This window comes from Giraffa tippelskirchi, chromosome 1, assembly GCF_054371585.1.
Source record: "Giraffa tippelskirchi isolate mGirTip1 chromosome 1, T2T-mGirTip1v1.2.pri, whole genome shotgun sequence".
NCBI lineage: Eukaryota > Metazoa > Chordata > Mammalia > Artiodactyla > Giraffidae > Giraffa > Giraffa tippelskirchi.
The window spans coordinates 203,153,612-203,162,504 of record NC_137275.1 but is presented as its reverse complement, the minus strand read 5'-3'; the positions used below and the strand labels follow the sequence as shown (position 1 = coordinate 203,162,504).

Here is an 8,893-nt window from a genome sequence, read left to right as displayed (position 1 = left end):
GTAAATTAGGACCAGGGATTCTTAGTTACTGCAGAATAACTCAAAGATCTGTGTCAAATTGTTATGTATATTACTTGAGGGGGAACTGGGACTCTGGGGTTTTTTGTTGCTATTTTTCTTTGTTTTAGATTTTTTGATGTGGATCATTTTTATGTCTTTATTAAATTTAGGACTCTATGACTGAACTATCATAATTACTTTTGTTGTTTAACCGCTTCTCCTTTGTCTTTTCATTTTCTTATTCCTCTAATTAATAACTGCATGCGTTTGCTCTTTGGAACGCAGAGAAGGCCTTGGAGACTAAAGCTTTTATCTAAAAACAAGAAAGAGGAGACAAGAAGGAGCTTTTGTATCTGGAAGGGCCCCACAGGGTCCTGCTCTTCTTTGTCATTAAGCCACTTGCTTGTCTTGCATTATAAATATTTAATAAGAAGATGGTCAAATTACAGTTTTTCAAGAATCTCTTGCTAAGATGCTATTAGGCAAAATAACAGTTTTTGAAGATTTAAAAAATAGATATTAAAAAGGGGGGCTTCTGTTATGAGTGCCACACATAGGGCAGTTTGTCCTTCCTAAGGAACTGATATCAAGAAATTTCAGAAGCATAATTTTTTTGTACTTAGGCTGCTGGTAATCATCGGTCCTGGTACCCCACCTCTTCCACAAAAAAAAAAAATAAAAATAAAAAAAATAGGTATAATGCTTACTCCTGAAGCAATATTTTTTAAAAATAAAAATTTATCAACTAATAACATTTATTTCCTCTCCTTCATTCTTCTGCTTTTCTTCTTTCCTTTGTTATTTTCATCCATTGCTTCTCTTTGTGTTTATATTATTTATTTTAAAGCTGTGTAACTTTAGAGGATGATCACTGCATTTTCATAGTCCAGAATTTTTTGGGAAAAAATTTTCATTTCATAAAAGTAAGCTGTCTCAATATTAATTTAATTTTACTGTTTTCTTCAGTTTTTTAGAAAATGTAACATTATCAAAATTAAACATTTTTAGAAACATTTTTAAAGATTTCTTAATATGGAAAATTTCAAACATACCAAAAGCTGATATTATGGTAAAATAAATCCCTTTTACTCAATATTCATCTTCAGCAATTGCCAACTTATGAACAGTTTTGTTTCACTAATCTCCCCACTTCCATTTTACAATTTTTGGGATTTTTTTTTCAGGGCAAAATGCCGGGCACTATGCCATTTCACCTCTAAATACATTATAATGCACTGCTAACATACACTTTCTTTTTACACATTCATCATGCTATTAACACATCTAAAATTAAAATAAAGTACTATTTCACACCAATATTTCATACTCAGATTTCCCTGATTATCTCAAAACCAGTTTTTCACTGTGAGATTGTTTGAATCAGAATTCAAACAATATCCATAAATTGTATTTGGTTCTTACGTCTTCTCTGATTTTCCCATTGGCTGTTTCTGAAGGGTTAGGAAAGAATCCATTATTTATTCTGTAGAATTCTCACATTTTGCATCTGGTTAATGAGTTCTTTGGGCTTCCCTGGTAGCTCAGCTTGTAAAGAATTTGCTGGCAATGTGGGAGACCCTGGTTTGATTCCTGGGTTGGGAAGATCCCCTGGAGAAGGGATAGGCTATCCACTCCAGTATTCTTGAGCTTCCCTGGTGGCTCAGATGGTAAAGAATCCATCTATAATGCAGGAGACCTGGGTTCAATCCCTGGGTTCGGAAGATCCCCTGGAGGAGCACATGGCAAACCATTCCAGTATTCTTGCCTGGAGAATCCCCACGGACAAAGGAGCCATGGTGTCACAAAGATTCGGACACGACTGAGTGACTAAGCACAGCATATCACAATGAATTATTTGTGGCATCATTTAACATATTTCTCTTTCTCAGTGTGTATCCTATACACTGGTAGTGAGGTGCAGTTATAATTCAAGTAAACTTTTTTCAATAAGACATCGTACATGGTATTGTAAATTTCCTATTTTTATGAGAAATTTAACTCAATTCAATTCAGTCTCTCAGTTGTGTCCAACTCTTTGCGATCCCATGGACTGCAGCACACCAGGCTTCCCTGTCTATCACCAACTCCCGGAGCCTACTCAAACTCATGTCCATGGCGTTGGTGATGCCATCCAACCATCTCATCCTCTGTCCTCCCCTTCTCCTAGTGGTGCTAACATTCTCTGCAACATTCAGGTTGTGTCAGTGTGATCCATCCAAAAAAAACGTCACACCAACAAATCTTTGGGTGATTTTGATCCTTTGGAGTTTACAAAATGATGGTTTTTTAATTCCATTATTTCCTCTTCATTTATGAGCTGGAAATAATTTATATAGAAAGAACCTTTTATTATGTAATTGTTGGCTACTCTAAAAAACAGAAAAATATGTTTAATTCTTTCCAATTGTTTTTGAAGTTTTAGAACAGTGAGTCTTAGCAATTACCAATAGTTACCAATACAATCTTTTTAAATATCATTTTGAAATAATAGCTTTTTAAATTATGCTTTTTTATTTTAGAATAAATTGAGGTAGGAAAGTTGTGAAGATAGTCTATCTTCAAAAAACGGAGTTGGTAGGATCTGTATTTACATCTTTATCTATATCATCTACATCTATAGGATCATCTACCTATCTCCCTATTTATAGAGAATTATTTCAAGAAATTGGTTCATGTCATTGTGGGGCTGGCAAGTCCAAAATCTGTAGGACAGACCAGCAGGCTAGAATCCCAGACAGAAGGTGATGCTTCAGTCTTGGGGCAGAATTTCCTCAGGAAACACTAATTTTGCTTTTTGTTTTTTAATTCACTTTTGCTCAGAAAAATTTAGTTTGCATCAGGTGTGGGATAAAATTATACCATTCTCAGATTAGAACTAGGAATCTTTTGATCTAATTTAGACTGGAGAGTTCAGGGTTGAGAGAGGCTACAGTTTTGCTTTTAAGGCCTTTCCACTGACTGAATAAAGTCTACCTGCATTATGGAAAATAATCTTCAACTGAAAGGCAGTTGATTGCAAATGTTTTCCACATTGAAAAAACAACTTCACAGCAACACCTACCTTAGTGTTTGATTGAATAGTCTAGCATCTCAAATTGACAATAAATGTGACCATCATAGATGGTGAAGAGAATACCTATATACCCCACCTGAAGGAATTAAAGAAGGAAAGAAGAGAAAAAGGAAGAAAGAAAGGAAGGAAAGATAAGTGGGAGGGAGGGAAGGAGGAGGAGGAAATGGAGAGAGAGAGATGATATGCTGAAAATATAGAGGTAAAAGAAAAAAGAAGTTTTCAGTATGATGCAGTTCAAGTTCTTTCGAATATATTGTCCTTTTGAATTATTTTTGAAAATAGGCCTATGATCCCCAGGTAATGATAACTGATATCAGTTAAATCATTGATAATGTATATGATACATTATTTGTTTCCCTTCTGTTGACATCTTCCATCAAGATGATAAGTTTGTCACAATGAATGAAACAATATTGGTATATTACTATTAAGTTCATATTATGTTTACATTTCTCTATTTTTTAGATTTAATGCCCATTTTCTGTTCCAGAATCTCATCCAAAATACTTACTTTTAATTGTCATGTGTCCCTAGCCACTCTTGACTATGATAATTTCTCAGATTTTCTCTGCTTTTCATGACCTTCACAGTTCTAAGGAGTACTAGTTAGGTGTTTTATAAAATACTCCTCAATTGGATTTTATCTCATACTCTTCTCATGATTAGACCAAAGTTATGTATTTTTGGAAGGAAGACTGCAGAGGTAGTGTCATTTTAATCACCTCGTAGCAAGAGTACATGCCATCAGCGTGACGGATACTGTGGATGTTGACTTTGATCACCCAGCTGAGGTAGAGTTTCTCAGGATTCTCCACTGAAAAGTAGAAGAAGAAAGTTATTACACACAGGCTGAACTTGAGGAGTGGAACATTATCTATTTAAATTATTTGTATTTATTCTGTTAGAGAGATTTTTCTCTTTTCTCCATTTATTTATGTGTTCAACCCTTAACATATATTTAAGCAGTATGGGTTGAAACACTTGTTTTAAACTTTGGGTTATAATCCAACACTATTTTTTTTATTGCTCAAATTGTTCCAGGCTTGGCCATTGGGAGACCCTTTGTTTTGCTCCTATGACTCTTTGGCATGCCCCATCAGAGTGGGCATGATTAACCAATCAAAGACACATTTTGTTTTCATTACCATACCATTTACTTCTAGCATTTCCTTTCAGTTCTTTCTTAGTTCCCATCTCTCTGTTTACATTTGGTATCAGTTCTTATCTGTTTTATGTTTTAGTTACAGTCATTAAGATATGAATCATGAGTTGTTTTAAATTCCCCGACTGGTAATCTCAACATCTGTGTTATATCTGAGTTTTGTTTCTAATGATTGGCTTATTTCTTCACAAAGTGGTGTTGCTTCTTGTCTTTGTGTATCTTATTATTTTTTTGTTGAAATCAAGACATGTTATTTCAGGTCATGTGAACAGAGACAGATAAGCCTTACTGTGAGAATCTTTGTTCACCTGGCTGATAGCTGGGCTTACTGTTTGCCGTAGCTGCAGGTCAGAAACTTCTCTCTTCTGGACTTTGGTCTCTACGTTTTCCTGCTTAGATAGAGCCTGAATCTTGCAGCTCAACTACAATGTCCTGTTGTTATCCTGGAGCCTGGTCCATGTGGTGGTGAAGTGTGGGTTTTGGGGAGCATTCTATGCTGTTCTGATCAAGTCTCAGTCTTTTTGTGGGTCTGTGTCTCAGGGCTATGGCCTTCATAAGCATTTACATCCCTCCTCCCGTGGTACAACTTTCCCCCTTCACGCCATCCTCTTCTTTCTGGGTACGGCATTGCCAATCTATATCCTTTATCTTTCTCTCCTGTTGACTATATTTTTCCCTCTTGGGTGAGACAGGAATATTGAAGGGTGACTGGTGTGGGAGGAATTCCCTTTCTCTAGCTAAAATAAAGGTGACTCTGGTGAAGTTCTCTCCCTTGGAAAGTAGGCCTTTTTTATGAAGAAGGTTTTGAGGCATTTCACAATAGTTACTCTTCTCTCTGAGCCAGGGCCACACTGGGATCTTTCTTAGGGGTTCCTGGAGTGAAATCCCATGAAAGCAGAGCACCCCTTAAGACTGTAGCCCTGCGTTTTTCTCATTCTCACACTAGTTCACATTAAACCTTCAGTAATGTGTCAAAATTACCATGTTAAGTGCTAGCAGCTGATGGTTATAGCATGTCTGCTCTTGATAAGTAGATCTCAGTTGCTCTAACTTTCTGGATCTCTCTTCAAATTCAGGGTAGTAGTTTGACCTGCAACCTTAGTTCTCTCATGTGGACTAAGAAAGCTGCTGACTTTCAGTTTGTCTAGAATTTTCCCATTGTGATGATGGAAATGACAATTTTCCACACTCTTTAAATATTCAAGATGAAAGCAAAAGTAATCATAGATTTTATACATGATCAGTTTTCAGTCTACAGTCATGACTTTATTCTTATTGATTAAGGTATAACATTTTTAGCAGTAAGAATCTGATCAAGTTAATATATTATCTTGTCATGACCCCATTTGTCTTTGAACACTTCCTTGGTTTCTGGCAGAATATGATATTCTAAGTTCACATTTCTTGCCCAAGCCCTGAATGGAAAATTGTATACATTTGCACACTTCCTGCAAATTTCTCCAAGAAATCTTATTCCTTTTGTGGAAAAACAGGCATACTACTGACTTGCCTTTCTTCTCAAGTATTTCAGTAAATAGATGTGTGAAAAAAAATGAATTAATAATGATAATTCAAATTTAAGTTTATTAAATGTTTATAAAAGCATATAATTAAATAGTTGTTTGTTTACATTGAGCTACATTTCATATCAGAGAAGCAAAGTAAGCACTTGGCCTTTTCCTATTATTATTAGTTTTTGATAAAGTTCTGGGTCCTTTTACCCTGACTCTAGTGAGCTTTCATCTCTTTCTAATATAATATGTAGTCCCAGACTTATCTTCCACGTTTTTTAACATTGTGCTGCAATCAGCCTTTTTCTTAAGGAGGCTTTGTTGGATTCCTTGGTAATGGATATTTGGCGATCACACTTTGGGTAGTAGGTATGCTCAGTGCTACTGGATTTTCACTGCTCCTGGAACTTTTCAGTGGTTAAACCAGGAAATAGATACAAAATTGTTACAGTGAGAAAACAAACACTAATGTTCCTGATACAGCTAATTTAAAGTTAAGATTGCAAGATTTTTACACACTTGCTTTGACTTCCCACTTAAAGTTCTTACTTTCCAAAACAAAATATTGTTTGCCAGCATATGTGTCATCATGTATTTAATTTATACAATTATATCAACTCAGTTCTTTTTAAAGCCAGATTTTTTTTTAATTAAAATAGCTTGTTGACCTAAATAAAGAGGTAAACTGAGGCAAGCTCAAAAGAAACTAATATTTGAGAATAGCAGATTAATTCAGGACAAGAAAACTGTAGCAAGCTACAGATGAGGGCTTGGAGCAGTTTATACTCATGGGCAGGGAAGGGAAAAGGGAGAGAGTTCAGTTAAAGTTGGTTCAAATCTAAAACAAATGGAAACCATCCCTGAAATTTTTCCAAACAGACAAAATCAGTCCAGTCACAAAGTTCAGTTCAGTCCACTTTGTGAGACCAACTCACCTGGGTCATTCTATTCGTGGGTTTGGCAAAACAGCCCAAGGTTGAATATGACTACCTCTGTTCAGTCCCCCCAAATTCCAACACTATCAGTTTTCTGTAAATCAGGCATTACTGGGAAAGCAGTTTCTCAATCCTTGATTTTTCCTGGGGGCACATTTATGAGATTCTCTACTTTATATCCTCCAGTTCTATTTTAAATTGAAATTCTTTCACACTTGAAAACATATTACTAAATTTTACTAGGAAACAATTGAATCCATGAAGAAAGGATCAAAAAAAAAAAAAACTTATACAGGTAATGATGCTTTTGCATTATTAAAACATAGCACATGCATCTTTTCACATTAGTAAATGTGGATCTGTAATCAGTTCCTCAGCCCTAGAGCCCACTTACACTTTAAATTCTAACATTGACACTAGACATATTCCTGGACTCTTAGGCTTCTGCTCCTTTTCCAAGGCCTTTTTCTGGTTGCTTAACATGATGATTCTTTTCGTAGGCCATGGGAAGGGAGGAAATGCAAAACAAAAGAGAAAAGTCAAGGAACAAAAGTGCAGGGATAAAGCAGGGTCCTGGTCTCCCCTCAAGGAATATGTATAATGATCTTTTGAGTTCTTTTTCAGGAATGAAGGCTCCCACCCAGCTGAAGGATGTTAAATTCAGGCTGAGAAAGAGAGTCCTGAAACACCACCATTTTATCTCACCACCAGCCAATCAGCCTGCACACAGTGAGGATAACAAATTCTGAACCCCTCCTCAAATAATTAACTTCTCTTTCTCCATTCAAAAAGCTTTCGTGGTCCAGCAGAATCTTTGGTATTGCTTCTTGGACATGAGTCCATCTTCTCTCTGAGTTGTTGGCAACTTGAATAAAGCAAACTTTCCTTTCCAACCAATGCTTCTCTCTCAAGTATTGGGTTTTGAGATGCAAGCAGCCAAACCCGAGTTCAGTAACAAATCCACTTTATCCTTAAAAAAATAAAAAAAAAAAAACTAACCAATAACAAAAAATCCCGACTGTTTTAGAGCAATTTTAAGTTCACAGTAAAAATAAGCAGAACGTATAGAAATTTCCTATATGCTCCCTGCCTCTACACACACACACAGCCTCTCCCATCATCTAAATCTCTCACCAAAGTGGTAAGTATTTTATAATCAGTGAAGCTACTCTGATTCATTATAACCATCCAAAGTCCATAGTTTACCTCAGGGTTCACTCTTGGTGTTGTATATTCAACACCAAATATATAGTGAATTTGAACAAATATATAGTGACATGTAGGCTTCCCAGTTGGTGCTGGTGGTAAAGAACTTGCCTGCCAATGCAGAAGACATAAGACATGTGGGTTTGATCCCTGTGTCAGGAAGATCCCCTGGAAGAGGGCATGGCAACCACTCAAGTGTTCTTGCCTGGAGAATCCTTGGACAGAGGAGCCTGGTAGGCTACAGACCAAAGGATTGCAAAGAATTGGACATGACTGAAGTGACTAAGCGTGCATGGATAATGACATGTATCCACCATTACAGGATCACACAGAACTGTTTCTCCTAAAACATCCTCTCTGCTACCCCTATTTATCCTTTCCTCCCTCCTAAACCCTGGAAACCACTGATCTTTTTCTTGTATTCACAGATTTGCCTCAACTTTTTAAAAATAACTGCATATTCTATTGCAAGGTATGCCAAAATTTATTTCACAAGAAATTTAACAATATCTTTATTGTTATATTCAGGCCTTCAGCTGCTTCAAGGAACTTTGTTAATTGTTGCTTCCCATTAGCTCTCTGCTTGGCCGTGGGACATCACGGTGAGGGCACTTCCTGATGGAGAGGCCAGGATCCTAATCAGAGGGCTCTGCATCCAGGGTGTATCCTGAAGTGTCAGGGCATCATTTCCCAGTGCTTGTACAGTGTCCTGCCTGGATAGTGCTGGGTATCTAAGCCCTGTCCCTCAGGGGCCAGAAGGCTCCCACCTTCTTGCTTCAGTATCATATCATTATATGGAGGCTGCAAGTTTTGCAAGGAAAACATTTTTTTTTTTTCATTCTCCGAACATTAACTGAGGATTTACCCTGTGTCCACCCCATTTTTATGCTCTGGCTCCAGAAATGGAAAACCCTCACCTCCTCTCTCAAAGAATCCACAGTATCTGAGAGGAGGCAAGCACATAAGTCAGATGTTATAGTGCCTGTAAGGAGTCTTGTTATAAAGC

General features: G+C 36.7%; 1 non-coding gene across 1 annotated transcript; it reads left to right on the top strand.

Annotated features, from left to right (window-relative positions):
• The first annotated feature begins 521 nt into the window (after nucleotides 1-521).
• LOC145521891 (U11 spliceosomal RNA) lies at nucleotides 522-654 on the top strand. Its single transcript, XR_014065754.1, has one exon. It is a non-coding gene; the product is annotated as a U11 spliceosomal RNA (small nuclear RNA).
• The last annotated feature ends 8,239 nt before the right edge of the window (nucleotides 655-8,893 follow it).